Source organism: Sus scrofa, chromosome 7 (genome assembly GCF_054392235.1).
Source record: "Sus scrofa isolate SSC_HxYL_T2T_F1_AM1 chromosome 7, Sscrofa_HxYL_maternal_Yorkshire_Landrace_v2.0, whole genome shotgun sequence".
In the NCBI taxonomy this organism is placed as follows: Eukaryota; Metazoa; Chordata; class Mammalia; order Artiodactyla; family Suidae; genus Sus; species Sus scrofa.
The window spans coordinates 100270852-100294591 of record NC_139389.1 but is presented as its reverse complement, the minus strand read 5'-3'; the positions used below and the strand labels follow the sequence as shown (position 1 = coordinate 100294591).

Sequence of the window (23740 nt, the reverse complement as noted above, 5' to 3'; positions counted from 1 at the left end):
GATTACATAAATGAATTCATCCCTCAGCTGATCACAGATGCCCAGAGTCACCTTAAATAAAGAAAATGAAGAGTTCCCATTGTGGCTCAGCGGGTTACAAACCCAACTAGTATCCATGAGGATCCCTGGCCTCACTTAGGGGTTAAGGATCCAGCCTTGCCATGAACTGTGGTGTAGGCTGCAGACACAGCTCTGATCCTGTGTTGCTGTGGCTGTGGCATAGGCTGTCAGCTATAGCTCTGCCTCGAACCCTGACTGGGAAAATCCATATGCTGCATGTGTGCCCTTAAAAAAAGAAAGAAAGAAAGAAAGAAAGAAAGAAAGAAAGAAAGAAAATGAGCAGGAAACCCCCCAGGTAACCAGATCAAAGGAATTATTCTGGAATGTCTCAAGCAGAAGCAAAATGGTCCAACAAGGAAGCATGGGAAAGAGGAGGCACAATGCTTGCAGGCCCACAGGTCAAGGATCTCTGTCCGCATCCAGATCTACCCCCTGCCTTTTCTACCTCACTCTGTGATCTGAGAGGTTGGCCTCTGTCAAGCCTTATCTTCCAGTTGTGTTCACTCAACTAGAGGCCACAAGCAGGATCAGGGGACAGTGGGGAACAGAGGCCAGAGTACTTCTCCCAGTTCCCTCCCTGCTGGACTGTTTTTACAGTGACTGTATTCCTCCACCAAAGGCCCTGGATCTTGCGGAAATGCCCTTCCTTAGTGCTGCAGTTACAGCTCTCTCCAGGTTCTGGTCACTGCTTCCTTTTCACCCTGTAGGTAGTAATTACTCCCAGGGTTGATTGGAGCTAGATTGGGGCTGATTCATTATCCCATTATCCCTGAAATATATTTGAAAAGAATCCCTTCTTTAAACTCTCTGTAATCACTACTCCCTTTTGAGTGTGCTGTTTATTTCCTCCCTGGACCTAGCCTGATACCTGCTGGATCCTAGCACTGCTCAGAAGAATACACCTAATTTGATGGGAGCATGAGCTGAGCCATTGTGGCCCCAGACTTTCACAGTCAATGCTATTAAACTCTGGCCTTTACCCAACTCCCCTTGTGCTAATTCCAGGAGCCCTGAACAATGAGTTGACACCTTGATACTCTGCATAGCTTTTCACACCAAGAGAGAAGGCATTGGTCAGACTAAAGTCAGCTTAGCAGGTTTGTATCTTATTGTACATTAACAAATTGGGCTTTTTTTGGTTTATATTTCTCTTTGAGCTGTGTTACAATAAGTCATCATTTGCTGCAACCAGTCATCACTGCTGTCTTCTCACTGGGGCATGAGAAGACAGAGTGTCTGGATTGGCAAGCCTGGAAACAGAACGGATGCTAGACCACAGGGAATGCCCAAAGGTCAAGGCCACCTTGCAAGGCCTTCTGGTGGCCAGGCCCTCTGGCGTCTCCTGTGATGTCTGTCTCCGCACACACTTGCTTTTAGACTTCCGCAGCCTTTAATATCCTCCACTGGGCTAACACTGTATGATCCTCCCACAGACCGTTATCAGCTAACACCTTGCAGGGATTATGACAACTGGCTCAGAGCAGAACACGTAGAAATGGGACATGGCTCAGTGCCTGGAGAGGGGATGGAGGGAGGAGGAGGAGAGGTGGGGAGAATTTGAGCCAGGATGAGGCTGACAATAAGGGGGCGGTCAACTTGACTTGTATTACCTTTTTGCAGCTGTTCCCTGGAGCTCTCAATCCTTGTCCCCTCTGTCCCCTCTGCTAATCTTAGCTCTGGCACTAATTACCTGTGCAACCCTTATCTTCTTCATATAACAGTTTTCTCAGTTTTAAAAGAGTGATAAAAATCCATGAGCCTGTTCTACATGTTTTTACTATGTTATATTCAAGTATTTTTTTAAAGTACATCCAGGCAGCATCTAGTTGGGAAGTAAAGACTTGGTTTGATGTGGGTTTTGTTTTTTTTTTTTGTCTTTTGTCTTTTGTCTTTTTTTGTTGTTGTTGCTATTTCTTGGGCCGCTCCCTCGGCATATGGAGGTTCCCAGGCTAGGGGTTGAATCGGAGCTGTAGCCACCGGCCTACGCCAGAGCCACAGCAACGCGGGATCCGAGCCGCGTCTGCAACCTACACCACAGCTCACAGCAACGCCGGATCCTTAACCCACTGAGCGAAGCCAGGGATAGAACCTGCAACCTCTTGGTTCCTAGTCGGATTCATTAACCACTGAGCCACAACGGGAACTCCCTGATGTGGGTTATTTAGATTTCAGATTTAAAGCACAGGAGGTTAAAAGAATTTAGGTTTGGAATCTAGCTTCACTACTTACTGTGTGACGCTAGGCAGGTTATTTAACCTCTCTGAGCCTCAAGTGCCTCATTTGTAAATCAAGAAAATGCTGCCCTGCTCACATAATTATAAGGATAATATGAGATAATGTATTTGTACCCCAGACGTTAGTCAGGATCTTATATTCCCAGTCTCTGCACAGAGTTACATTCTGAAGAAGACACTTCTAAAACCAAATGTAATTTATAAAGTTTTCTAATCATACTAGCAGCACTCAAAGAACATAAAAGAGGATCCAATTCACTTGAAGAACATAAAAGGGGATCCAATTTATAAAGCACAGCAATATTTCTTAAAATAATCTTTTCCTCTTCTGCCCAATTCCCCTACCCACCTACTGCTTCAGAACCTTAACTCCTAAAATCTTACAAAACTCTCCCCAACACCAGACTTAACAGATTTAGCAAAACAAAACAGACAAGAGAAAGGATGCTCTGTTAAATTTAAATTTCAGATATACAACAAATCACAATTTTTTTTAGTATATATATTTCCCATGCAATGTTTGGGAACATAACTTACACTCAGACATCATTTGTTATTTCTATAAAATTCAAATGTAACTAGTAACCTGTATTTCATCTAGCAACCCCACCTAACATCCAACCCACAGAGGTTTTTTTCTGCTTTTCATTCCAACCCATTCTGTGTTTGCTACGTTAAGTTTGCAAAGCCCATTAACAATTCCTGGGAAATAAAAATAGAAACTGGGTAAAAAAGTCTGACCTTTCTTTTCTTTTCCTCTGTGCTTCGTCCAGCTGGCCTTGCTCATGGGGGCCTCGTGAATAGGCCTCGCATTCTTGGGACCAAAGTTCCTGGCGCGACAAGGCTGCATGGACACCTCAGCTGGGCGGGGCCTGAGCAGAAGCGCAAAATACACTCAATCCAAGATGGTGGCGGTGGGCCGCGGGCACAGACGCTGCGCCCTGCGTTGCGAGCTGGAGCCACATCCCGCGAGACCTTGGCTCCCTCCCGGACACTGAAGTCCCTCGAAAGCAGCGCCGCCCCGGCCTCTCTCAAGGGCATTTGGTCTTGAGCGTTCTCCATCCGCTGATCGTCAGTGAGCTTTCCTTTGCTTCTGAACCGAACTTGCTCTTGTTCGACTGGCTAGAGCAACACTGGGCAGGAGGATCCTTCTTGGGGACCGACCCAAAAAGGTCAGTAACTGGTTGACTTAGCTCACCAAGTTTTTCCCTTCATTTTCTTTTTTTCCGCTTTTCATCTGCGCTTTGCCCGGGACCAGCCTTCTCAACAGCAAAGGAGCGCTTTGAAGCTAGCCCAGCAAGGAGAATTCTTTCCTTTCCCTCCTGCCTCTCCAGTCCTCTCTCTCCATATCCATTCCCCTGATTATGGATCTTTAAAAGCTCAGTAGCCAGGAAAGCCCGAGAGAAGGCAAGGCAGCCCTGAAGAAGCAGCAGCTAACTGGCAAAGACTAAATTGTTGTTAGAGAGTGAAGGCATCGCCCTCACAGGTTATAAATAAGCTACTTAGCCCAGGGTCTGGAATATGGCACAGAACCAAAGCCTGCTCTTACTCCTGGCTCCTCCTCATTATTACTAGTAGGTAGACATCATTTCCCACGCAGCCAGCCCAAATCTGTGGCCTCATTCTTTAAAGAAGAGGCCTGCCTACCTCTCTGCTCCCACAGAGATACTGTGGTGGTCCCAAGCCCCCAGGTCTGAATACACATCAGCTCACAGTCTTCCCGCTCCAGGAAGGTCTCAGCTCCTTTGCTTGCAAGCCCCAGGCAATCACAGCATCACTCTGTTTGCAGGGTCACATAACCCACTCTGCCGACCGCCCAGGAAGTTCCAGATTTGCAAAGGCCCCCTGTGAGCCAGAGACCCCCTTCTGGGACAGTGACCTCGGTTCTCTTTCCAGATGCTGAAGCCCCGCTGCTGCTGAAGGCAATAATACACCACCATTTGGGGCCACCCGAGGGAGTTAAATTCCCATTACAAAAACAAAGCCCACTGAACTGGAAGAGAGTTGGTCCTGAGTGCCAACGAGAGCCATGCTTCATTCCCAGAGGGGTCCCAGGTCCATTAAAGTTTTTCACAGCTGATTGCTCACCTGTTCTTCATTTTCCACTTCACTCGGTGCACTAAACAGTGCCCTGGAGTGAAGGACCCAGCAGAACAAACCAATAAAATTGAACATTTCCCCCTCCATCCTCTTTGAGGCAGACCCTTTAGGCTGACTGGATAAGGAGATGCAACTTCATTTCTTTCCCTTTTTTCTTTCTAAGAATGGGAATCCAATCCACAGCAGATCAGACCCAGGACTTTAAAAAAAAATGGCATCACATTCATTTTCCCTTATAACTACCAAGGGGTTTCTTTACTATTTTTTCTTCCTATGTCATTGCTACCTCCCAAAAAGCATCACATAAAAATTTTTTTGTTTTGTTTTTTGGTTTTTTGGATTTTTTTATTACTCAATGAATTTATTACAGTTGTAGTTGTACAGTGATCATCACAATTCAATTTTATAGGATTTCCATCCCACAACCCCAGTGCATCCCCCACCCCGCAAATTGTCTCCTTTGGAGACCATAAGTTTTTCAAAGTCTGTGAGCCAGTATGTGTTCTGCAAAGAAGTTCATTCTGTCTTTTTTTCAGATAGTTTAAAAAAAAAAAAAATTGGAGTTCCCGCTGTGGTGATGGGATCAGCGTCTCTGCAGTGCCAGCATTCAGGCTCCAACGCAGTGAGTTAAAGGACCCAGCATTGCTGCAGCGGCAGCCTAAGTCACTCCTGTGGCTCAAATCTGATCCCTAGTCCTGGAGCTCCATATGATCATAGAGGGGCTGGAAAAAAAAAAAAAAAAAAAAAAAAAGCCGAGCTAAACAGGACACATTCTAATTTCAGTTCATTTCAACAAACATTTGCTCTGAGGGACCAACCCACCTTGAGGTATACAAAGCAGGGTAAAGCCACCCTTCTGATGCCCACAGTTTTGTGGAGACTCGGATGTAAGCAGCACAAAGCAGGTTGACCCTGGCATTGCAGAGAGGAGCTGTGTGCACAGGGAGGTGGATGAGGACAGGGCAGGGACAGGAAAGAGCTGGATTTAAGGCCTCCAGAAGAGGAGCAGTGTTATTTTGTGTGTGTTTGATTATCATTATTGTGTGTTTAATTGTTTTTACTTTCTCTCATTTTCTATTCCCCCACTTTTTGTCATCAATCCTATTCCCCTGGTTATTGGGATAGCCAAGCTTGAACTTCATAATCTTCCAAACCCCTCAACTTTCCTTCTACCTCTAACTCTAGAAAACAGACCTTTTCATCTAACTTTTCCTTTAAGTCGTTCTGTCATAAGAGGTGCAGTGTGTATTTTTTTAATTGCGCATTTACTGTGATAAGCACTGAGAAAATGGATCTGGAAAATAGCCACGAGTAAAGCACTTAGACCCCAAGTTCATGGAGCTTCCCAAGCAGTAGTTAAGCATAGAGTTAGGGTTTTAAGTGCACACACTTGGGAATTGAAAAGAGCTGGGTTTTCTCTTGCATTTCAGTGCCTGAGACTGTAGGCCAATTAAATTCTCTATGACTCCGTTTGCTGATGTGTGTGAAACGGAAACAAGAATAACCCAACTCAGTTGCTTGCTATGAGGTTTAAATGAGATGTGTGTGAGTGCTGGGTACGTGTCTGCGTCTAGTACTAGTGTTAGTATTATTGTAACATATTTCAGCACCTAACAATGATGCTGACAACATTACTTTGCCATTTTCAAATGGTTTCACATGTGTCTGTTTCATTTCGCCAACAACATCACAAGCCTCCTGAAGGCATGACAGCACTAAGCATATAGATAGCTGTTGATTTTAGGTTGCAGGAGAATGTGGAGTTTTTCTGCAGAACCACTGAGGTTTCCATTTTAGGCAGTAGCAATGGGGTGTCAGAGAATCTCCACGGCTGAAATGCTGAATGCACACGTTTGCTCAGCGAATAGGGCAGAGGGAAAGATCAAGTGAATTCCAATTGGGCTGTGACAGCCTCCGGTGACAGATAGCTTGCGGAGCAGAGGAGAACATAGCTGAATAAACCCAGGCATAGACAGAAATGAGTGCAGCCAGGGGGACGCTTGGCGGGATGAAAGATAGTGGGTGAGTGTGAGACTGGAAAGAAACCTCATTACTGCCCAGAGAGAGGCAGGGGCTGCGCTGCAGGTGCTCAGGGAAATCCAGAACATGGTTGCATAGGAATCCAAAGGACCAGATACTAATTGGCAACCACCAATTCAGAGGATGGGGAAGGTGGGTGATCAATAAATGCATAATTGAGTGGAAAGATGCTTCTTTTCAACACTCAGCCAACCTCCACCTTGGAGAGCCAGGTTCCACCAGAGAGAAACCTGTGTGGTATGGAGACATTGGAAACCATTTCTTTTCCTGAGAGATCACTACAGAAGCCTAACAGATAAAAGGTGGCCAATAAACATTTACCCATAAATTATTTGAGTTCTAAGAATCAGAAATAACGCAGTGTTATAAGGGGATTATTTAGGCCTTTTCCTTCGCTTTATGGGTGGAAAACTAAAGTCCAGAGATGTCAAGTCACCAGCCCAAAGATCTTGAAGTAGCTGGGAATTAGAGCTCAGATTGCTTAAGTCTGGGCTCATTGCTTGTTCTTTAGGCAACCCTGCCTGCAATTAACACTGCCTCTGTTTCATGGCTGTGTTCCATGACCTTCCTTCCCCTGTTCCCCTACAGTACCACGCAGCATCTTGACCCTCCTTCAATCTAAGATGACTTCTCCGTGGTGCTTTCCTCTCCACGAGTTCTCCTCCAGCCTGGGTTACCTGGCTGCTTTATCTTATTTCCTCCCCTCTGACTCTAACCACATGTCTTTCAAACCTTAGCGATGAGCCAACAAACCTTCCTCCCTTCACAGAGCAGAAGCCTCAGTCTAACGTAGCTCTTTTTATTAATATCATCATCATCATCACTATTATTATTTAGGGACCACCTACTAGCTAGGCCCAGGGAGTGCCACACCAAGGACTGAGATGGCCCCCTTTGCCCGGCACCTAGAGCCCTCCTTGTACCCTGGCAGACCCCACAGGCTTCCTGCAAACCTCCCACAGCCAGGAAGGGGCAGAAAATAAATGAGCTGACGCTGGCCCAATCTGAGTCATAAAGACTCTGACTGGAGAGTCTAAAGGAAGGTGACTGGATCATCTGGGCTTTGAGAACAAATAACTCACAGTCTATAGGAAGAACACTAACTGCCCCTCCTGGTGACAGACACCCCCCAGCCACCCTCCCACCGCTGCTAATTTCCACAGATGACCTGCAGACCCCAGGGTGAGCTGGGGCTCCTCAAACTGGCATTTTACTGCTGATTTTAAGAAACTACCAGTCGTTGCCAATCCCTGTTTTATATCTTTTAATTGTTTTTAAATTGTGTGCTCTTTGCCCTGAGGTGATTGGAACACCAAAGGCTGTGCTTTCTAAAATAAATGGATAATGAGCTGTATTTGCTTTCCTGCAGCGTGGAGATGGAACAAGCAGGAGTGGGTGGGAGGAGACACAGAGGGAAGCCTTCTGAGGGTTTGCAGGGCACAGGGCTCCCTCCTGCCAGGACCTTCCTTCCCCTCTTCCCCCTACAGTGCCACGCTGGGCTTGAGCACCAGCAGGAGCCAAAAAATCAGAAGCTAGGAGGTTGTATTTGGAAATGTCTGTGGGCTTTGCTGCTGCCCAGCCAGCCAGGCAGAGCCAGCAGGAGAAGATGAAGAAGAGATTGTGTCCTTGTGGAGTTTCAGAGAGCACGTCAGGAAGGGCGAAGTAGGACTAAAAAGAAATTCTAGACCAGCAATTCCACTTCTGGATATATATCTGGAAAAAAAATGCAAACACCAATTCAAAAAGCTGCATGAACCCCAGTGTTCATAGCAACACTATTTATAATAGCCAGGGTATGGAAGCAACCCAAATGTCCATCAACAGACAAATGAACAAAGATGTGGTGCATATATATACACTAGAATATTATTCAGCCATTAACAAAAATGAAATTCTGCCATTTGCAGCAATGTAGGTGGACCTAGAGAATATTATCCTTAGTGAAATAAGTCAGAGAAAGACAAATACTGTATGATATCGCTTATATGTGGAATCTAAAAAACAATATGAGAAATTATATAGCAAAACAGAAGCTGATGCAGGGAAAACAAACTAGTGGTGACCAGAGGAGAGAGGGAACAGGGGAGGGGCAAATTAGAGTATTGGATTAAGCGATACAAACTACCATGTATAAAATAAATGTATAGATGACAACAAGGGTGTATTGTTCAGCACAGGGAGTTATAGCCATTATCCTGTAATAACGTTTAATGAAGTATAATCTATAAAAATACTGAATTACTATGCTGTACACCGGAAACAAAGAGAAGAGTGTGAATCAACTGTACTTCAATAAAAAAGAAAGAAAGAAATCTGGAGCATCTTCCCAGCTCCAACTGAAAGGACACAAGGCCAGGCAGGAGTTGCTGACAGCATCAGTGTCTTCCTTGCTAAGGGGCCAGATCAGCCTGGTGATTAAGAGGCGGGGAGAATTCTTTGGGGTCAGATATGATTCCAGCTCTGCCACTTACTTGATGTGTCACTTTGGGCAAGTGGCTTCGCTTTGCAGAGTTTTTCTAATTTAATTTTATTTATTTATGTATTTATTTTTGTCTTTTTGCCTTTTCTAGGGCCGCTCCCGCAGCATATGGAGGTTCCCAGGCTAGGGGTCTAATCGGAGCCGCAGCCACCAGCCTACGCCAGAGCCACAGCAACGCAGGATCCAAGCCGTGTCTGCAAACTACACCACAGCTCACGGCAACGCCGGATCCTTAACCCACTGAGCAAGGCCAGGGATTGAACTCACAGCCTCATGGTTCCTAGTCATATTTGTTAACCACTGAGCCACAACGGGAACTCCAGCAGAGGTTTTTTTTTTTTGTTTTTTGTTTTTTTTTTTTAATCATCTTAGTTAAATAATAAGATAAAAATACATTCTTCATATGAATGTTGGGGAAAGCAAAAGGAGATGGATAATCCAAGTAGGACACCTACTTTGCCCAATGCACTTGGCAAACCAATATAAGTTGTTGTGTGTTTAGTACTGTATTAGGTGATTATGGGCGAGGCAAAAAGAGCAGAAATAGTCACTGTCACTAAGGAATATGTTCTCCAAATCCCACCCTGTCTCCTTTCTGGTCACCAAATCTGACTTATCTTCAACAGCTTCTCCAGGTGGTGAAAAGAGCCTGGATTTGTGCCCCAGTTCTGCGGCTCCCCAGACAAATGCCTCTGCATACATCACCCACTTCTCTGAACCTCAGTTTCCTCTCCTGTAAAATGGAAATAATGATAAAGACTCTGCCTACTCCATAAGGTCACGGTGAGGTTCAAATATGAATTCGTGTGAATAGGCCTCAAAGGCTGTAAAGTACTGCAAAAATAAAAGGTTATTATTCTACTGAATACTATAGGTTTCACTCTGGTTTCACCTTCTCTTACCTCTTCTGTGAGAGAAATCCAACTCAAACTGTCTCAAGTGGGGGGAAAGAAAGGATTTTCTTAGCTCTTGCAACTAAAAAATTCTGAAGTAGCTGGATCCAGGTTTCCTAAAGATGACATTTTAAAAAATCTAATTCTCTCCTTCTCTCATTTCTTCTTTCCTCTATGTTGCCTTTACTCTCAAGCAGGCCTATCCTGTGAGGTTACAAAGATGGCTACAAGCAACTCTGGGCTTGCAGCCTATCACTTTAGTAACCCAAACAGAAACTGTCCACCTCTATCTTGATATTTTCAGCAAAAGTCCCAGAACTGAATCTCAGGGGCCTGGCCTGGGTCATGTACCAGGTGTTGAGGTCACTCCTCCTGCAACCACATAAGCAGAATGGGAGGGGAGTTCCTTCCCATTGTGGCGCCATGGAAACGAATCCGACTAGGAACTATGAGATTGAGGATTCGATCCCTAGCCTCACTCAGCGGTTAAGGATCCAGCGTTGCCGTGAGCTGTGGTGTAATTTGCAGATGCGGCTCGGATATGGCATTGCTATGGTATTGGCCGGCAGGTGCAGCTCTGATTAGACCCCTAGCCTGGGAACCTCCATATGCTGCAAGTGCGGCCCTAAAAAGCAAAAGAGAGAGAAAGAAAAAGAAAGAAAAGGAAGGGAGGAAGAAAGAAAGAAAAGAAGGAAGGAAGGAAGAAAGAAAAGGAAGGAAGGAAGGAAGAAAGAAAGAAAGAAAGAAAGAAAGAAAGAAAGAAAGAGAAAGAAAGAAAAAGGAAGGAAGGAAAAAGGAGACTCTGGACAGCACATGTCAGCATCCACAGATTTTACTCTTGTATTTTTGGGTAGGATGTAGGGAAAAGAAGTAAGAGGCAGAAAAAAGTCCCAGAGAGCAACCAGGCACTTGCTTGGTGGTCTGTGGTTGGATCAACAGTTTCCTTCCCTGGAAAACTCTGCCTTGGAATATGGCTTCAGGAAAATGAAGGTCCTGGCCCATTTCAGGAAGGGAACCCTCCTCTTGCTGAGAAGCAACAGTGAACGATAAAGGGAAAGAGAACCCTATTTCCTTGACCCATTAAAGCAAGAGAGTATTTAGTAAATATTATTTGATGATAAAGTTCTGACAAGGCCACTCAATAACCGTGATTCTGGCTCTGATTCGTATTTCACTTAAGAATCCGCATGAGCCCAGATTTCTGGCTGCTCTTAATAGAGGTCATGTTGTGGGCAGGCTGCCTGAAGCAGGTTCTGTGCACAGGAGGGCAAATACCAAGTGTGGGCCCCAAGAAACCACAGTTATTTCAATCTAAGTCACAACATCAATTCAGCCCAATTCCACTTCCCTCAGGGGCCTGCAGACTTCCTGCCACCCCATCGTGACTTCTGCCCCCTAAATAGCACTTCGCTTACTATTTTATCTTATTAGAAAAGCTATGTGCATACTTATTTCAGGAAACTCAAATAAAACCATAAAGTCCCCATATCCAACTCAATCTTGTTGCAAATCCTCACATCCTTTTCCAGGCATATATAAATACAGTATATAAGATTTTTAAATGAGATCATGTTATTTCATAACATGTACTCCAAATATCTGTTATTAAGATCCTTTTCTATAGCCTCAATTTTAATAAATTCAAGCTTTTTATTAATGAATGCACCATAAATTATTTATCTGGCCCCCTATGGTTCGGCAGCTAGATTGTTTACAAATGTGACTATTATGATATCTCAGGAAACATTTAAAAGTAAAATTAATGCATCCCTGGATAATGGGGTTTCAGTAGGGAGGTATAAGAGACAAACAGGGTAGAAAATATGGGGCCCAGAACAGAAAAAGGACTATGAGAAAAAAGAGCTGCTCTCAGAAATATATTATTTCTGTCTAACATCATGTAGACCACAGCTGGAACCCTGGAGTTTTTCTGGGCTCTGCTCCCAGCTCAGTGGAGTTTTTGCTGTTTGAATGATGTAAAGAAGTTTTATCCATCTGGGTCCTGTTGTTTCTGTGTGGTAGTGGTGAATGGGTCACTGATTCCATCAGCTTTGATTGTATATGTTTTAGTTAACTAACTAGACAGTAAGTCACTCCAAAACTTACTAGTTTAAGTCAACCATCTTATTTTCCTATGATTCTGCAGGTCAGCAAACAGGGCTCTTTGGGGTGGTTTTTCTGTTCTATATGCCATTGGCTGGGGTCCTCATTTGGCTTCATTTACTTAGTGGCTTGGCAGATCGGTCTAAGATCACTCACATGGCTGGCACCTTAGCACTTTACCACGTGGCCTTTCCCTCTCCATGTGGTTAGCTTGGGCTTCCTCACAGCATGGAAGTCTCAGAGTAACCAGATTTCTCACATGACAGTGGCTTCCATGGAGAACAAAATTGTAAGCTGCTGATGTCCTTAAGGCCCAGCTTTAGAAGTTACACAATGTTATTTCTACTGTATTCTGTTAAAACCAGTTTTAGGATCAGTCTAGATTCAAAATAGAATTCCTGTTGTGGCTCAACAGGTTAAGAACCTGACTAGCATCCATGAGGATGTGGGTTTATTCCCTGGCCTCACTCAGTGGGTTAAGGATCCAGTGTTGCCGCAAGCTATAGCGTAGGTCGCAGATGTGGCTAGGATCTGGTGTTGCTGTGGCTGTGGTGTATACAGGCAGCTTCGATTCCAGTTCAACCCCTAGCCCAGGAACTTCCATAGCTACAGGTTCGGCCCTAAAACAGGAGAAAAAAAAATAGAGGACATAAACTCTACTTCAATGGGAGGAGAAGCAAAGAATTTGCAGCCATCATTAATATCCTACTGTAAATACTGTAAATATGATGAGGACAAAAGGGTTGTAGGATTCATCTATAATGAAGAAAAATGGAATTTTTTTTTTTTTTGTCTTTTTAGGGCCACACCCACAGCATATGGAGGTCCCCAGGCTAAAGGTCTAATCAGAGCTACAGCTGCCAGCCTACACCACAGCAATGCAGGATCAGAGCTGCATCTGCAACCTACACCACAGCTCACGGCAACACCAGATCCTTAATCCACTGAGCGAGGCCAGGGATCAAACCTGCAATCTCATGGTTCCTAGTTGGATTCGTTTCCACCGTGCATCACGGGAACTCCAAAAAATGGAACATTTTTTATGTTGCAGACCACGGAGTCCCACATGTGAACTCAGTCAGCTAGAAGAGTTTGCCCCAGAGCAAACTCTTGACCAAACTAAACTCTTTGGTTTATCTGACCAGTAAACCAAAAGACTATTACCGGAGATGGGGGGCATGTGGGAGGTGGAATCCCTAGCAGGAATCACACTCATCCTTACCCACAACCCCCACCCACAGTGCTGGAGAAGGGCGCTGGGTTATGAACATCTCAGCCCAACTCTTTCCTCTGCTGTGGAGCTTACTTGCCCCCGGGGTTTCAGCAAGGTACCTGCTTCTCCTTTTGCAGATTCCTTCCTCACTCTTTAAATAGAGTAATTTTTTCCCAAGCCTAATTGAGGTCTTCAAACTTTTTTGCTGAAATTACAAATATTGATTTTGAAAGTGTCGATACACTTCCTCAGACTAGCAAAATCAAAGAAGGTATACGTTGCTCCATGAAAATAAGGAATATCCCATGTACTACTAATAATATTTTAAATAATTTCTAAATAATATTTTTCCATTTGGGGGCATAGGGAAAAAACTAAAACCCTTCTCATATTTTTGGGCTATAGAGGTCTGAGTGAATCAGCCAGGTGGAAGGAACCTGGCTGTCCCCATCAGTTGTTGTCATGACATGGGGAGTTTCTCAGTCATTCCCCTAACTTAAAAAAAGCTGGTTTTATAGTTTCTTACAGGCTTGTCCTGGTGCTGGATATGGCCTAGATGTTATATCAAGTCATTTGTTGCCTGATTCTCACTTGGTTGATAAAAGATGCTACTGCTTGGTGTACAGTAAGTCTGAAACAAGTCGTTTGGGGTTATTATGTGGGCAAATGGGCCATATGATGGCAAGAAGTTGGATTCTCTATAATCTAGGCACAACCATGGGCCCAGTCATGGAGGTTTCTTCTCTACAGAAACATACAGACTATGGCCTCTTTAAAAAGGGCTTACACTTAGTGTCTTTATTTTTTATTCTCAACTGATCAGATTAGGGCCAACCAGCTCTTAAATATTTAAAGTTTCTTTTTCACAGTCCAGCCTGAAGCCTTGCACCTCTTTGATTTGTTCAACTCATATCTGGCTGATGGTAGATTGAGACAAATATCATCTTTTCAGAACCAAAAATGACTCTCTCTTTATTTCTCTTCCCTGGGCCTCCCTCCAACCACAAGGCAGTGTGCTACAAGCTGGGGGTGAGACAGATGGCTACTTCTGGAGCAAAAGGAGCTCTACCCACCCATCCATTAGGCTTCTCTATTGTTGTCCCTAGACTAGTGGGAAAGAATCAAGACATTATTTCATTTGATAAGGATCATTTATAAATAGCAGAACCATTTTGTGCTTCACTGCAGCTCACAATATTGAGATGAGTGAATTTAAGTAAATGGCTATTAGAGTAGGGGAGTGAATTTTAATGTAGCACATGGAAGGCCTTCCTTTGGAATCTTTTCACATCATGATCATTTTATTGACACTGGGACATGTGCTTTGGGACTTGTATAATCAGGGTCTTGGCCATGGATACAGGCTCTGGACAGGCCAGACCAAATGTAGGAAGATGGGACACTGGGCCTCACAGGGTCCCCTCCATCCACCTTTCCACCTTCTGAGCCTGAAGTCAGCAGTTTTGCATAGACTAAGCTTCCTTCTGTGGCTCCAGAGGAAGAAAGCACCCCCTTCTATGGAGAGATGTTGTGTTCCTGAGAAAAAGGACCCCTTCCCCAGACACCTGAGTGCTTGGAAAGATTCTAGGAAATAAGAGGAAAGAGATATGTGTGTGTGTGTTTGTGGCAGGGGGGCAGGGAGGAAGAGAGGAAGGGCTTTCTTTTTGTCAATCCCCTCAGTCCAGGCTCTCTTTTTTATTTAGTTATTTTTTTATTTTAATTGTTTTAAGTTTTATTGAATTATAGTTGATTTCTAATGTGATCATTTCTGTTGTACAGTGGACTGATTCAGTTATACATATACACATACCCATTCTCTTTCAGATTATTTTCCTATATAGGTTATTACAGAATATTGGGTAGAATTCCCTGCGCTATACAGCGGGTCCCCGTTGACCATCCATTCCATATTCAATAGTGTGCATATGCCAATCCCAAGCCACCAGTCCATCCCTCCCCTCAGCCTATCCCCTTTGGTACTCAGAAGTTTTTTGGGTTTTTTTGTTTGTTTGTTTGTTTGGGGGGTTTTTTGGTTGTTTTTTGGTTTTGTTTTTGTTTTTGTTTTTGTCTTTTTGCCTTTTCTAGGGCCACTTCCCATGGCATATGGAGGTTCCCAGGTTAGGGATCGAATCGGAGCTGTCGCCACCAGCCTACGCCAGAGCCACAGCAATGCAGGATCTGAGCCTCGTCTGCAACCTACACCACAGCTCACGGCAGCACTGGATCCTTAACCCACTGAGCAAGGCCAGAGATCAAACCAGCAAACTCATGGTTCCTAGTCGGATTCGTTAACCACTGAGCCATGACGGGAACTCCGAGAAGTTTGTTTTTGAAATCTGTGAGTCTGTTTCTGTTTTGCAAATAAGTTCATTTGTATCCATTTTTTTTTTTTTTAGATTTCAAGTGTAAGTTATAACATATGATATTTGTTCTTTCTCTTCTCACTTCACTTAGTATGATGATCTCCAGTTTCATTCTGGGCTTTCTCACATCATAAGCTGGTCCTCAACCTCACTGAGCTGGGTCAGTGCACCCCGCCAAAGCCACGCCCTCCCTTCTCTCTGAAAACTGAAAGGAGACACCAAGAGGCCTTTGACCTCATTCGGGGGTCTGATCTGGGTATTGTAACAAAAGACTCTATCCTGGCTTTATGTTTGGCCTTTAGGGAGGGTGACACCCTGAGGGAGACTTTGCATCTTCTCACACACACTCATAGGCACATGTGCATGCATGCACACCCTCTTCATACTCCCCCATTAAGGCAGGATTCTCCTGCTTTGAGCAGGAGCTGTGAGGACCTAAACACTAAAGTGTAGCATCAGTGTGCAGGGAAGAAGAATGGGAGGGAAATTCAAAGGATTTTGAGGCTGAAGATGGGGCTATTTTAATCCTTATTTTGACATCATCTCAGAATTATAGAAAAGTACTCTTTTACAGAAAAATACAAAAGTACAAAGAATTCATGTACACTCTTCACTTGCTTATTTTTATCTACCTATCTGTCCTTTATACTTTTTTCCAATTTGTTTTTGCTTTTATTTCTTTTGCCCTGGGAGACTGACCTAAGAAAACATTGCTGTGATTTATGTCAGAGAATGTTTTGCCTGTCTTCTCTTCTAGGAATTTTATGATGTTGTGTCTCATGTTTCAGTCTTTAAGCTATTTTGAGTTTATTTTTCTGTGCGATGTGAGGGTGTGTTCCAACTTTATTGATTTACATGCAGCTGTCCAGCTTTCCCAACACCACTTGCGAGAGAGACTATCTTTTCCACACTGTATATTCTTGCCTCCTTTGTGAAAGATTAATTGTGGATAGGGGTGTAGGTTCATTTCTGGGCTTTCTATTCTGTCATTGATCCATAAGTCTGTTTTTGTGCCAATACTATGTTGTTTTGATTACTGTAACTTTGTAGTATTTTCTGAAGTCTGGGAGTGTGATTCTTCCTAATTTGTTCTTTTTCCTAAGGATGGTTTTGGCAATTCTGGGTCTTTTATGGTTCCATACAAATTTTTGGATTATTTATTCTTGTTCTGTGAAAAATGTCATGGGTAATTTGATAGGGATTGCATTTGGGTAGTATGGCCGTTTTAATAATACTAATTCTTCCAGAGTTCCCATTGTGCCTCAGTGAGTTAAGAACCCAACTTGTATCCATGAGGGTGCAAGTTTGATCCCTGGCCTCACTTAATGGGTTAAGAATCCTGTGTTGCCACAAGCTGCACTATAAGTCACAGATGCAGCTTGGATCTGGTGTTGCTGTGGCTGTGGCCTCAGCTGCAGCTCCAATTTGACCCCTAGCCTGGGAACTTCCATATACTGCAGATTCGGCCCTAAGAAAGAAAGAAGGAAGGAAGGAAGGAAGGAAGGGGAAAGAAAGAACAAAAGAAAAAAACCAATATTAATTCTTCCAATCCAAGAGTACATGACATTGACATTTTTGAAGAATATTAGCTATTTATTGAACAGACTGTCCCTTATTTTTGGACTTTCTGATGTTTCTTCATAATTAGATTCAAGTTGTGCATTTTTGGCAGGAACACCAAAGAGGTGCTATTGTGCCCTTCTTAGCACATTATATCTGGAGAGACGTGATTTGGATTTGTCCCATTTGTCCTGTGATTCTAAGTTTGATCACTTGGCTCAGGTGCGTCTGTCAAGAGTCTCCACTATAAAGTGGCTATTCTTCTCTTTGAAATCAATAAATATTTTATGAGGAGGTACTTTGAGATTGTATAAAAATACTGCTTCTCATCGAATTTTGGCCACTGGTTCATACATCCATTGATAGTTCTCACCTGAACCAGTTATCATTATGAAAGTTGTCAAATGGTGGTTTTCAATCCTATCTTTTCATCCACATTTATTAGTTGGAATTTTATGGTAAAGAAAGGCTTTTTCTATTCCTCCATTTATTTGTTTGTTTATATCTATTTTCTTATTTTATTCAATGGATTACAGACCTCTACTATCATTAATTTTTTTGGAAGTTCAGATTATCCCAGACTTGGCCAATGGGAGCTCCTTCCAGCTATCTCCTTTGTCCTTTTGACATGTCCTTGTAGGGCTGTTTTTGAAAGGATGCTTTTCCAGAACTGCTCTAGAATATTTCTCCAAACTAAGAAAATTTCAGTAGCAATCAAGAATCTCATTTTTAGGAGTTCCCGTTGTGTCTCAGTGGTTAATGAACCCGACTAGTAACCATGAGGTTGAGGGTTCGATCCCTGGCCACACTCGGTGGGTTAAGGATCCGGCGTTGCTATGAGCTGTGGTGTAGGTCACACACCCGGCTTGGATCCTGAGTTGCTGTGGCTATGGCTGTGGCCGGCAGCTACAGCTCTGATTCAACCCCTAGCCTGGGAAGCTAGGGAGTGAAGCCACAGGTGCGACCCTAAAAAGACAAAAAAAGACCAAAAAAAAATCTCATTTTTAACATTTTAACGAAACATACATTATACATCAATGAATTTTAGAGTCCCAATGGAATAACAAACTATTTCTTTACATACACTGTATTGTCTTTCTAGGTGCCTGACTCATGTTGTGAATCGAGACTCCTTCTCCCATCTCCCAGCCAGTCTGTTTCACAGTGGACCTACTTAGGAAATCACAGAGGACAGAGAAGAGTCAGGGAAATAAGGAAAGGAGAGAACAAGGTAGAGAAGGGAAGGAAAGGAAAAGAAAGAAGGAAAGGGAGGAATTCCTCTCCTCTCCTCGTTCATTCAGACCAGCAGGGCTCCTACCACTTTGTCACATCCTTCATGAACAGTGACCCCCTCCAGGAAGTCAGCCTTCTGCTGTCCTGGGCCTTTGTGTTGGCAGAATTCAGAGTATTTTTTTCAGAGGTTAGAAACCATCACCTTCATCTCACAAAAAGTGCTGGGAGACAATCTGGGTTGTATTGAAGGAACTCAGGTTTCTTCACTACAGAAGCACCACCAGAAGGGGGTAGAGGAGAGAAACCCCTGGGTTTGTGATGTCCCCATCTCTCTTCTCACTGGGACTCACACCACAGGAGACACTTCCGGCAGAATTGAGTGCTGGGGAAGGCCGGCAATAAATCAGCTCTGTCTTTACTAGCCGGGGGTTGCTATGGCAATAGAATACACTGTAGGGTCTAAGAGATGCAATTTTCTGTGATTCACTGTATATTTTTAGCCATTTTTCTTCCTGTATTATCTCCCTGTGGCAATTGCCTATTAATGCTAGTCTACACCAGGATTGGACTAAATGGTCCCTTCTCAGAAGTGATGAAAACCCTGGAGACCAGTAAGTACAAGAGGGTTCTGGCCCATGGATCTAAATGTAACCTGGGAGAACAGCCAGATTGGTTCAGGACACAGGTTAATCACCTGGGTCATGCCTGTCTAAGGAGGAATAGAGGGAAATGAAAGGCCCCAGAAATGTGGCGCTGGGTTGCTTGGAATGGGAAACTAAGTCACACTACTCACTGAAGTCAGGATGCTCACATGGTGTCAAGGGCAAACCCTGCAAGTCAGTAACAAACATCCTAAGGAGGGAAACTAGGGTCCAGGTTCCTGGACAAGGAGCTGGGAAAACATACCAATCCTCTGTCAGTCTAGCTCAAGTCTTACTACTATTTGTTTTTCTGTCCTTTCTTCCTTCCTTCTTCTTGCCTTCCTCTAATTTTACTAATTTTGTCACCATAAAATATGGAGGAGGAACTGAAAGGGGGTAAAAACTCAGTCTACTTGGCTATTTGTTAATTAATAGTTGTGTCAGGAATCTTTTATTTCAGGCAACAACAACAAAAAAAACCTAAGCTGGAAGTTCCCGTCGTGGCGCAGTGGTTAACGAATCCAACTAGGAACCATAAGGTTGCAGGTTCGGTCCCTGCCCTTGCTCAGTGGGTTAACGATCTGGCGTTGCCGTGAGCTGTGGTGTAGGTTGCAGATGCGGCTCAGATCCAGCGTTGCTGTGGCCCTGGTGTACGCCAGCGGCTACAGCTCAAGTGGACCCCTAGCCTGGGAACCTCCATATGCCGCGGGAGCAGCCCAAGAAATGGCAAAAAGACAAAAACAACAACGACAAAAAAAAAAAAAAAAAAAAAAAAACTAAGCTAAAGCAGAAAGAGAACTTACTATCTCTTATAAGTGAAAAATCCAGGGCTTTGGTTTAGTCTTAGGCACAGCAGTCTTCAGGGGGCCCGACAACTTCGTCAACGTCTGGGCTCTCTGTCACACCAAGTTCTACTCATGTTTTGGTGTTTGGGCTGTAATAACATAAAACTCAAGGAAGTGTGGTTTGTTTTTATCACCTAAGAAATCCAGAGATAGGGAGTTCCCATCATGGCTCAGTGGTAAGGAACCCAACTAGTATCCATGAAGATGCAGGTTCGATCCCTGGTCTTGCTCAGTGAGGTAAGGACTCGGCATTGCTGTGAGCTGTGGTGTAGGTCACAGATGTGGCTCAGTTCTGGCATTGCTGTGCTGTGCTATAGGCTGGCAGCTGTAGCTCCTTTTCAACCCCTAGCCTGGGTACTTCCATATGCCGTGGGTGCGGCCCTAAAAAGACAAAAAAAAAAAAGAAAGAAAGAAAAGAAAAGGAAAAAACAAATCCAGAGGTAGGCTTATTTTTCTCATATAGTAAGAAGCCTGGAATAGGCATAGATGGCATTACCAGGAAGCTCAGTAATGTTTTCAAGAGAGAGCTCAGCCTCTTTATTTCTGCTCCACTGTTTTCAAGCCAGTCATAGGAGGATGGCTCCAGTTCCAGGCAAAAAGAAGAGGCTAGCTGCATCCGAATCTTTTATCCAGGAAAGTAAATCATAGCTCCAAAGCCCCCAGCCATTTCCAATTGATCGGACACATAAGTGTCACATGCCACATGGCTGCCTGGCCCCTCAGGACATTAGGAGAGCATGGTCTAGGTTTTTCTGGTTCCTACAGAGAAAAGATTTGTTACTGTTGTTGTGTCGTTGCTGTTGTTTTACTTTTTGTTTTGCTTCATGTAATAGTCAAAAGCCATACTCAGTATTGTGGAATGGTTCTGCCTCTTCATCACAGGGTCTGATTTGTTACTGCATTGCTGTCATTTCCCAGCCAGGAAGGGAGAACATAGAAGAGAAGGGCAAGAAGCTTCCTTTCAAGGATGTGATGCAGAATTTGAAATCATTACTTCTCTTCTGCTCACATCCCATTGGCCAGAATTTAGACACATGATCAGAACTAGTTGCAAGGGAATCTGGGAAATGTGGAATTTAGATGGCCAGGCCCAGCTAGAACTTGGAGAGTTCTGTTACTAACTCAAAGAACAGGAAGAGTATTGGGGGACAATTAGCAATCTCCTCCAGAGCAGTTATGGAAGAAGGGGTTTGAATGGGTGTTGGATTAGCCAGCCAACCATTTCTGCTTCTGTTATTCTCAGAAAGGCTTACCTTTGTGGAATTAAGGCAAATTCAGCATCACTGTCCTGACACCTTCCCTGGTCCAAGCTTATTTGTAAAAGAGCCCAATATCTTTGCAGCAACCCTGGCCAGTCTCCATTATGTCTCCTTGGTTCTGGGTGGGTCCCCTACCTATCTCTGAACCAACGGGATGCAACACAATACTCTGATTTATCATACCCGAGTCACCTGCTCCACCGAATCACCAAGATCTTTATGGGCCTCAGTTCATCTGGAAGATAGACATAATAGTAGAGCCTACCTCACAGGGTTGGTGGGAGGGTGCTGCTGGTGGCTATTGTCCATAAATGTCTCCTCCCTTGGCCTACTGACCAGAGTTACCCTAACAATGTCATCTTAGAAGACAAGAACTCTAAAAATCATAGTAAAAAAAAGTTATTGTATAGCTGCCTGTATTTCATCTCACAGTACATCCCACAGTAAAAATATTTATTTAGCACTTGCTTCAGGTACCTGGCACTCTGCTAAGCACTCTGCATACATTCTATCATCATTCTCACAGTAACTTCATGGGAGAGATCCTTTCACTATTTTCACTGAACAGATAAGGACATTCAGCTCCTTGCCCTAAGGTCACAGCCAGCACAAACCTAGGACCAGCTTCAAACTCCCACACTCTGCTCCCTCTTACTGTGTGAAAATAAGTAACACACACACTTATGGAATCATGGAACTCTTCTTGCTGATTGGGGCCATCCCAAGAGAGCACCACTCAGAGCTCCCTTTGAGAGGGAACCTGCTGCATGAGGGAACACCTTTGGGACCCTGCAGTGTTCACAATGAGGCCTTCCTGAGCACATCAGAAGGACCAGGGCTGGGTCAGGAGACTCCTCAGCTCTAGGGCTGCCCATCTGCCTGGCCAAGACTTTCTTGGAGCTGAGCTACAGTCTCAGGTTCTTCCCACCCAACCCTCTTTCCCCTCTTTCCTGCCCTCTCTCCTTTGGCAAGTCTCAGGCCTGCCTTGTTGCCTGAAGTCTCTCCTCACTGACCTCTGCTCCTTTGTCCTTTATCCCTCATAGGTGTCATCCCCAACATGTTAATTGCACACCTAATTCCATCCTGGCATCCATTTCTTAGAGGACCGAAAAGACACACTTCTTATACCTGCTTTGACTCACTACGTGGACTACACCACAGGTATGTGTGTTTCCAAAGATTCTTATGTGTTAAAGAACAAGCAAGCAATGAAAATAATCATTCAAAACTGGAGAGTGTAGGGAGTTCCCATCGTGGCTCAGTGGTTAACAAATCCAACTAGGAACCATGAGGTTGCGGGTTTGATCCCTGGCCTCACTCAGTGGGTTAAGGATCCAATGTTGCTGTGAGCTGTGGTATAGCTTGCAGACACGGCTCAGATCCTGTGTTGCTGTGGCTGTGGCGTAGGCCAGCAGCTACAGGTCTGATTAGACCCCTAGCCTCAGAACCTCCATATGCCACAGGAGCAGCCCCAGAAAAGGCAAAAAGACAAAAAAAAAACAAAAAAACAAAACTGGGGAGTGTAAACCAATGAGGCAGCTCTTGGTCTGACACCTAGAAAGCAGTGCCTCATTCTCTGAGCTAGTTTCCGAAGACAGGGGAGAACAACAGCCACTGCTGATTTTTTTTTTTTTTTTTTTTTTACAGCCACACCTGCAGGCTAGGGGTCAAATGTGAGCTGCAGCTGTAGTCTATGCCATAGGCCACAGTCAAGGCAACCTGAGATCCAAGCCTCATCTGTGACCTCTACCACAGCTTGGGGCAACACCAGATCCCCAACCCACTGAGCAAGGCCAGGGATCAAACTTGCATCCTCACAGGGACAGTGTCAGGTCCTTATCCTTCTGAGCCACCACAGGAACTCTGCCTATTGCCGATCTTAAAAGGGTAGAAACCCAGCTGCACTGGTGTGTTAAAGAGGATGGGAAGGGTCTGAAACTTGCCTGGAGTCACACCACAGGATTGCAGATAGATTCCAGTCTTTCTAATTCTCATCCAAAAAACTTCAAACACTACTTAGGCAAGGAATTGATTCTTTACAGAAAGACCAAAGACTTACTTAACAGCGAAAGGGAGAAAATGATCAATTAAGCAAAATACACTGGTTTCGAGACAAGGATCTCCCAACTGCAAGGGGATCACCCTTGCTGCCCCTGACAGCAGGCACCACAACTACCCCACCCCATCCACCTCACCTCCACCTTAAGGCTTCTGCAGAAATTACTAACTGGAAGCCACAGGTGGATGCAGCCTACCAATGTTTGATTTGGTCCCCACAGTGTCTTTTATAAAACTGAAAATTAATTGACAAGATTGATCAATTGAGATATTTCACATAAAAATCTGGAGTTGTTGCTTCTCTTGAAAGATCAGATGATCTGGCCAAACTGATTCTGCATATCCACTTCCTGCTTCAGACAGGGCCACAATCCCCACTACTTCTATCTTATGGCGTGTGCTGGTCCTGAAATCTTTTGAGTTCATGACACCAGACTTAAACTGCTCAGGACAGGAGTTCCCTGGTGGTTCAGTGAGTGAAGGATTTGGCACTGTCACTGCCGTGGCTTCAGTCACTGCTGTGGAGAGGATTTGATCCCTGGCCCTGGAACTTCCACATGCCACAGGACAAAAAAATAAAAAAAATAAACTGATCAGGACAGTAATCCTCCTTGATTTTGAACACCCAGATTCAGATCATGGGGCTGGAGAACAATGGA

General features: G+C 44.2%; 2 long non-coding RNA genes across 6 annotated transcripts in view; one reads left to right on the top strand and one right to left on the bottom strand.

Moving 5' to 3' along the window:
- The first annotated feature begins 3172 nt into the window (after positions 1-3172).
- The window catches only part of LOC102158121 (uncharacterized), a 60857-nt gene continuing 40289 nt past the window's right edge, over positions 3173-23740 (top strand). The window contains exons 1-3 of one of the 5 annotated variants that reach the window (XR_014810995.1): positions 3192-3466; positions 4931-5016; positions 22067-22184. This is a non-coding gene — a long non-coding RNA (uncharacterized LOC102158121). Of the gene's footprint in view, positions 3467-4930; positions 5017-22066; positions 22185-23740 lie in introns of all 5 variants that reach the window. The other 4 variants (XR_014810993.1, XR_014810992.1, XR_014810994.1 and 1 more) reach the window with 4 other exon arrangements.
- On the bottom strand, positions 7682-10190 carry LOC146401803 (uncharacterized). The gene is made up of 2 exons (XR_014811005.1): positions 9816-10190; positions 7682-8147 (listed from the first exon to the last, which is right to left on the bottom strand). It is a non-coding gene; the product is annotated as an uncharacterized LOC146401803 (long non-coding RNA).